This window comes from Lactuca serriola, chromosome 9 (genome assembly GCF_051521515.1).
Source record: "Lactuca serriola cultivar US96UC23 chromosome 9, Lser_US96UC23_V15, whole genome shotgun sequence".
Classification (NCBI taxonomy): Eukaryota; Viridiplantae; Streptophyta; class Magnoliopsida; order Asterales; family Asteraceae; genus Lactuca; species Lactuca serriola.
The window spans coordinates 38,808,984-38,816,042 of NC_136416.1; the positions used below are offsets into that span (position 1 = coordinate 38,808,984).

Below are 7,059 nucleotides of genomic sequence, written 5' to 3' on the forward strand. Positions count from 1 at the left end.
AAAAATGCTTAAATGAGATGTGTTTTGCTGCTTATAATCACAGTTTAGTTGTTTTGCTGATATATAAAGTGAATATGTGATGCATCTGTCTGTTTTAGACCATCAATCAACAATTAAATGAGAATTTTTATCATAAATATTTACTAATACGGATATGCATCTATAATGATTAACATTGGTACATACAGTGAAGTAGATTGATGAGTAGTTTCTGTAATATGCATCTGTAATCAATAGAAGCAGAAGTTTTATTATTATTATTATTATTATTATTATTATTATTATTATTATAGTGAATGGTGACTGTTTTTTTACTGCATGAACCGTTTAAATGAGTGTAAATGACTATTTTACCCTTATCATTTCAATTTCTGATTCTGTTACAGGGTTGTGAGAATGAGGGTACTGAAGCTGAGAAAGGTTCTTGTTCTTCAAATGAACTCAAAAGTGAGTGCCTTTTGCACATATCATGGGCTCTTGTTATATAGCCATGCTTGAAGGTGAAAATAAAAATTAAAAAATGGTTTAGTTTTATTAAATCTTTTTGAGTTGGGAAACAAACAGTTTAATCAACTCTTACTATAACTATAGTAATTTCTGCCCAAAATGGAAGAAATATCAATTTAGTTTGCTATTTTTTTTTTTTTTTTGTATTTAGGGTTCTTTTACCATATTTGTAAGTGGAAGTAAGTTGCTATTTTGTGCATTTAGCCCTTTTTGATTTAGATGCAAGAAATAGCAACATATTTTCATTGATTTGACTTAGCAAACAAAGATTTTAGTGAACAAATGTTTTTAGAATGCCATCGAAGGTAAGGAAAAAAATAAAGGCTTTTGTCTGTTGAAATACTCTCTTGTGCCCTTGAAGGGAAAACATATGTTCAACTTGTACGAAAGTGAACTGAAAGGTTATTTTTTTAACAAGATCTTGTCTTTGATACCTTCCTGTGTATTATGAGGCATGGTCATACCTTTATACAATGTTATAATCTGTTTTATAGGTGAAGAAGATGTAACCGAGTTGATTAAATTGTCACGTGTGCTGCATATGGATCCTATAAAGGTCTTATGCAAAAGTAACATTTTTTAATATGTATTAACATTTTATTATATTTTTGACTTATAAAACTTTAAATGTGTCACTCTAGCTATCTAAATTTATATTTTCAAGATTTGATAGTCTAGGCTTTATTTCACATGAGGTATTATCTGGATAAATGTTTGAGAAATGGAAAGAAAAGCAAAAGAGGGAAAATAGTGAAAAGTTAGGACTTAACCGAAAAGTCTGGTTCAACTCAAACAAACAATATACCATCACTACCAAATACAAAAGGACTTAAATAAGAACAAGATCAATCTGGAAGATCATTGGGGGTTTATCATTATCAGTCTGCTGGCTGAATTTCTGGATTCACGGATCCAGAAATTTCTTCATGGGCGACCTGTTCAGGTGGAACAATGGGATGTGTCGTAGTGGGCCTCCTTAAAGCTTCAAGCTCAAGTTCAACAGACCTCATTGTCGGCCTGTTAACACCAGATATTTCCAAGCACCTGTTGGCAAGCTGTGCTGCAGCATTTAAATGTTGAAGGTCAATACCCCCTTCATTAAGTAAGCGTGGTTCCACCATTTGTAGGAGGTTTCCTTCACCCATGCACTTGACAAAATACTTTGACAAGTACCTCTCTTGGTAGACTCTCTCTACAAGAAGGGGTTTTTTACCGGTGATGAGCTCTGCAAGAACCACCCCAAAGCTGTATACGTCACTCTTTTCGTTTAAATTGTCTGTGTCTTGGTACTCAGGATCCAAGTACCCAAGTGTGCCCTGGACAACAGTGTTGACGTTTTCTTCTTTTTTAGAAAACAACTTGGAAATACCAAAGTCCGACAATTTCGCTCTGAACTCATCGTCTAATAATATATTTGAGGACTTGACATCTCTGTGTATGACGGGGGTGGTGGCATGAGAATGAAGGTACGCAAGTGCAGATGCAGCTTCTGCAGCGACCCTTAACCGATTCTCCCATGATAACCAACTCGTTCCACCCTCTTCATTATGAATGTGATGGAAAAGTGTGTTATTGGGAATGAACTCATACACTAATACCGGTACTTCCTCTTCAAAACAACAACCCAATAGTTTGACGACATTTCCATGTATGATTTGTGTTATTACCAATATCTCGTTTATGAACTGTTCCTTTTCGGTCTCACCCACTGAAAGGGACTTCTTAACTGCAACAACGCGTTTATCCGGCATAATTCCTTTATAAACAATGCCAAAACCTCCCCTCCCTACAATCCGCTCATTTGAATAGTTATCTGTGGCTTTTCGAAGCTGTTCCATGCTATATACAGTCACGGTGTAAGCAGCCTCTTGCGAATTCAGTTTTTGTTTGAGCAACACACCACCGTTTTGCTCAAAATACTTCTCTCGTAGCTTCATAAGTTTCTTCTTCTTGATGCTAAAGAATATCACAGTGATCCCAGCTAATGTCAACATAACCCCAACCAAAACTACATGGAAAAATATAAGGAAAATGATCAGTTAACCAGATGAATACTAAACATGGGAACATCATTTGCAATAAATCCACCTTAATTTCCAACAATTACATACATATATCACGAAATTATTACAACTTATCTTGCAAAAATTGGTTCTTAATCCATGAAATGTATTTTTTTTTTATTGAAAATGATACTTAATAATAATAATAATAATAATAATAATAATAATAATAATAATAATAATTCATTTTGTGAAATAAAAAAAGAATCTTGAAATAAGTATATTTTGGATTAAAAACAAAAGTAGGTACAATAAATTTTTGGTTAATCGTGTTTGCCTTTTTGAGGTTAAACACACATTACCTTTTTACACATTTAAATGTAAATGAGTATCATAAATTTTTACACATAAAAATAGTCAAGGATGGGTTCAAATGCATATTTTTACATGGAAAAAGTAGTCTTGGATAGAATAGAACATAGAACCTATATAGGCTTGTCTCATTTTCAACCTAACTCAAATCAAATATTTATAAAATAATAGTTTTTATACACATTAGCTACCAACGAATTTGTCCAAAATTAAACCCAATATTAGCAACCTAACAAATTTTTACTTTTATATTTTAAAAAAAGTTATATAATGATATTTGGTGATCTTCTTATAGTCTAATTAAATCGGGCATCTTGACCAACCAATTTTTCTGAACCTAATTTTCTATACATTTGAAAGAAATGAATGGCCGATTTCGCAAATTTTTTATATATTTTGGGAAACATGTACATTGGAAAAGCAAAATTCATGAAAAAATGTTAACCGGATGAAAAAAAAAATCATAATATATATTAGTTTCGGCTACTTGAAAAAGTAACTTCGAAAAGATAATATATTTTGACAAAATAAATTATCAACTTTGATGCATTGGTTAAAAAGATTGGTGACCTGACAAATTTTGACTTGCAATGCTTAATATATTGTACCTAATTATATGAAGTTAGATTTAAGTATTTAATGCATCATTAATAATAATACTTGTGTGAAGTATACCTATAGAGAACACCACCACTGGAAATTTTGATTTTTTAGCAACCGGTCGGCAGCCGTATTTTTCTTTTGCTTCACCTTCGTATCCTTGCAAACATGTACAACTGTAATTCCCGGGACTATTAGAGCATCTTCCATAACAAGGATAGGTGCTATTATCCTCGCACTCGTTGATGTCTAGCAAACAAAGTTATTCAAGTATTAAAACAAAGAGTACAAAACATGGCATACGCATGGTTTGCTAATACTACAAATTGAATGCACATGCCTAAATACACATGCCTAGTCATATATATATATATATATATATATATATATATATATATATATATATATATATATATATATATATATATATATATATATATATATATATATATATATATATATATATATATATATTGTATCTAATTTCAAAATTAACTGATCAAGACAAAAAGGGTTAACTATTAATTTTTCGGTATCCCATTTAAACCATCTTTAACACTAGAGTAAAAATAATAATGCTAATAGTAATTTATCTCCATCTTCACCTTAATTTTCACTAATTTTTTAGACCCAAAAATATATCCCCAGTATATTCCTTTTCTTCAGATTTTTATATATTCAATAATACTTTTCAATTTAAAAGACTTTTACAGTTTGTCTAAAATCATTTTGTTTTAATAATCTTAAAATTTTTATTAATAAATAAATATATATAACAAAAAAATAATTTAAATTAATTTTTATATTAATATAACAAGTATTTTATTAAATAAATAATTACATTCATAAGCCATCAAAATAAATATTCAAACTCATTTGTAAGAAGTTATACATATATTTAACGAAATATGACACATACGTTTAGAAAAATTTAACAAAGACATTAAAAAGTGTTTAAATTTAAAATATATTTGAAAAATTTTTAATATTTAAAATATAAAAATAAAATTAAACAAATACTAAATAAATAAACTCAAATTTTAAATATGTTAAATAAACTAGATATAAATAAATTTAAACTTGAAAAAACAAATATGACAAGTAAAAGTTAACCTTAATTTATAGAGTTTATAAATAATGTTCTTTCAAAGTTAAAGTTTAGGAGTCTTAATCTTATATTCGATGTAAAAAAAACAAAGTGGAATTTAAGAACAATTTTTTTTATATATATTTTATATATTTTTATTTTACATAAAATATTGAATAATTTTATAAATAAAGTGGAAATGAGAATGCTTTTTAATTGAAAAAAGAATTGTAAATCATTAGTAAGGTAAAAACACCGATGTTTTAAAAATAGGACTAGACTAATAGAGTTTAACTGTTTTCAATCGAAATGGATCAAACCTCCCGCTTAAAAACAATGGTTGTAATTAGATTAAAACAAGCGAGTTCACTCGAAAATATAGTTAAACCGGTCAAGTTGAATGTTGTAAACCAAACTTTTTATAAAATAAAATATTTATAAATAAATAAAGAATTGGGTCTTTAATGCAAGTGAGTTTAAAATTAATGAACCAAAACCTAAGAAGGTCTCCCCCATCCTGCTTTTAATAAGCATAACTCAACTGTCAACACTTTTGATGTGGGATGGGCCATAAATTAAATTATACTCTACTTCTCTCCATATGTGTTTTATTAATAAGTTTTTTTATATCTATCATCTTTATAGAAAAATAAGTTTTAAAAGTTAACTTTGGACTGATACAATGAGAGCATCTATCTATTCGGGTTTTTGCGACCAGTTTGGTTCAAATATATATAATTTTTATCGGAACAGATTTTATTCTAAATTCGAAACTGACCTTGGCAGCCATTAAGAAGATAAGGATTGCCCTGGTAACCTTTGTTGCAGCTGCAGCGATATCCACCAAGTTCTTCATCGTCCGTGCAGAAGCTATTTGCCTTGCATTCTGTAGCCTGTGAGCAATTCCGCTTGCCTCGTCCAATTACCCAATCCACCAGGATGTGGACATGTGAATCTAAATAAAGCTTTGAAGCACCAGACAAATCACGTGCACCACCAAAGCGAAAGTGGTTTTCATCAGCGAGAAATGCAAAACCGCAAGGATTGAAGGGCCATACATTCATATGGTTATCAAAGGAGCCAATTGTTATATTGACACCCTTGAGACCCTTTTGTATTGGTGTCTGACAACAGCCAACCCCAGAGCACTTACCATTCTTGAGCACATTACTTACGTTGGTACATATGCCCATACAGCCAGTCATGTAGTCGGATCCATGCAGTCCTCTGATCCAAGCATAATTATCGCATCCAATGACAGTAAATTTGTTAATTGACGAAAACGTAAACGGGCTTGTCTCCTCAAATGATGTAGTCGAATTAACACTATCAGAACTCCCAGATTCGTTGTAGCAAGAGTAAGCAACAGAATTGAAAATGCTGATCTCGGAATCCGAGATATTGTATATCTGAATGTTTCCAGACCTGATAAAAAGCTTTGGGGGGTTAAAAGTGGAGTTGCAGATGAGCTCAAATGACTCGTCTAAGGCACACCCTTTACCCATTCCAAAAGGGTAGGGAACTGTTAAATTCCCGCAATCTGTTGGGCAGTTTGGCTTTGCAATACCTCTAAGAGAGGCACCTACAAAATTATTCTCAGACAACAACGCCAATAGAACGTGGATGAAAAGAAGAAGCATGTTTTTTTTTTCTTGTATTTCTTTGATCAGATATGTTTTGTGTGCGATTTGGTTGATATGTTAAAACATTTTATAGTCAAATTTAGAGTAGACAAAATAGCAAAAATGGTCCCTGTTGTTTGCAATCTTTTTAGGTTTTGGTCCTTATTGTTTCAAAGTTGCAGTTTTATGGATTTGGTCCTTCCAAACTAAAATGACTATTGTACCCTTAATATATATTATTCATTATTTCTTTTTTAATTATATTATTATTATTAAATATACTCTCCCTCTCCTTCTCTTGAAAACAAAAAAAAGTAGTTGGACCATCTTCCATCCAACAAAACTCTGACACCATCACCACCGATAGGTCAAATCCAAACCCTCTTGGTCAGTTCCTCAATCGGCCGCCATTGCAGTTGTATACCACATCGGTTGACTCCCTTACGTAAAACCCTCAAAGAGAACCACCCAAAAGCTAAAAAAACAAGCCCGACCGACCATGAAGGTTTTTCCAAAGATGACGGCGACTCAAGTTTTGAGACATGGAACGACTAAGTCATAAGATTTCGCTAGATAGTGGTCGGAATACATATTTTACTTCTATTATTATAGTATAAGTATAAATAAATGTGATAAGTATATTATATATTTATTAATTATTTAAAATATGTATCTTAATTAAATTATGGATTAAAAATCGGTACTAAAATAATTTAATACAAAGATTTGCATATAAGTTAAACACACAATTTTTCTTTAAATGTACCTATTTATCGAAATATTATCAATTTCACAATTCCTATTTATAATTTGCAAGATAAATGTTAGGGTTTATTAACCTTGTATTTATATTTATTTATATGATGAC

At 30.8% G+C, this 7,059-nt stretch overlaps 1 pseudogene; it reads right to left on the bottom strand.

Moving 5' to 3' along the window:
• Positions 1-1,385: 1,385 nt before the first annotated feature.
• On the bottom strand, positions 1,386-6,209 carry LOC145075564 (putative wall-associated receptor kinase-like 16 pseudogene; annotated as a pseudogene).
• Positions 6,210-7,059: the final 850 nt, after the last annotated feature.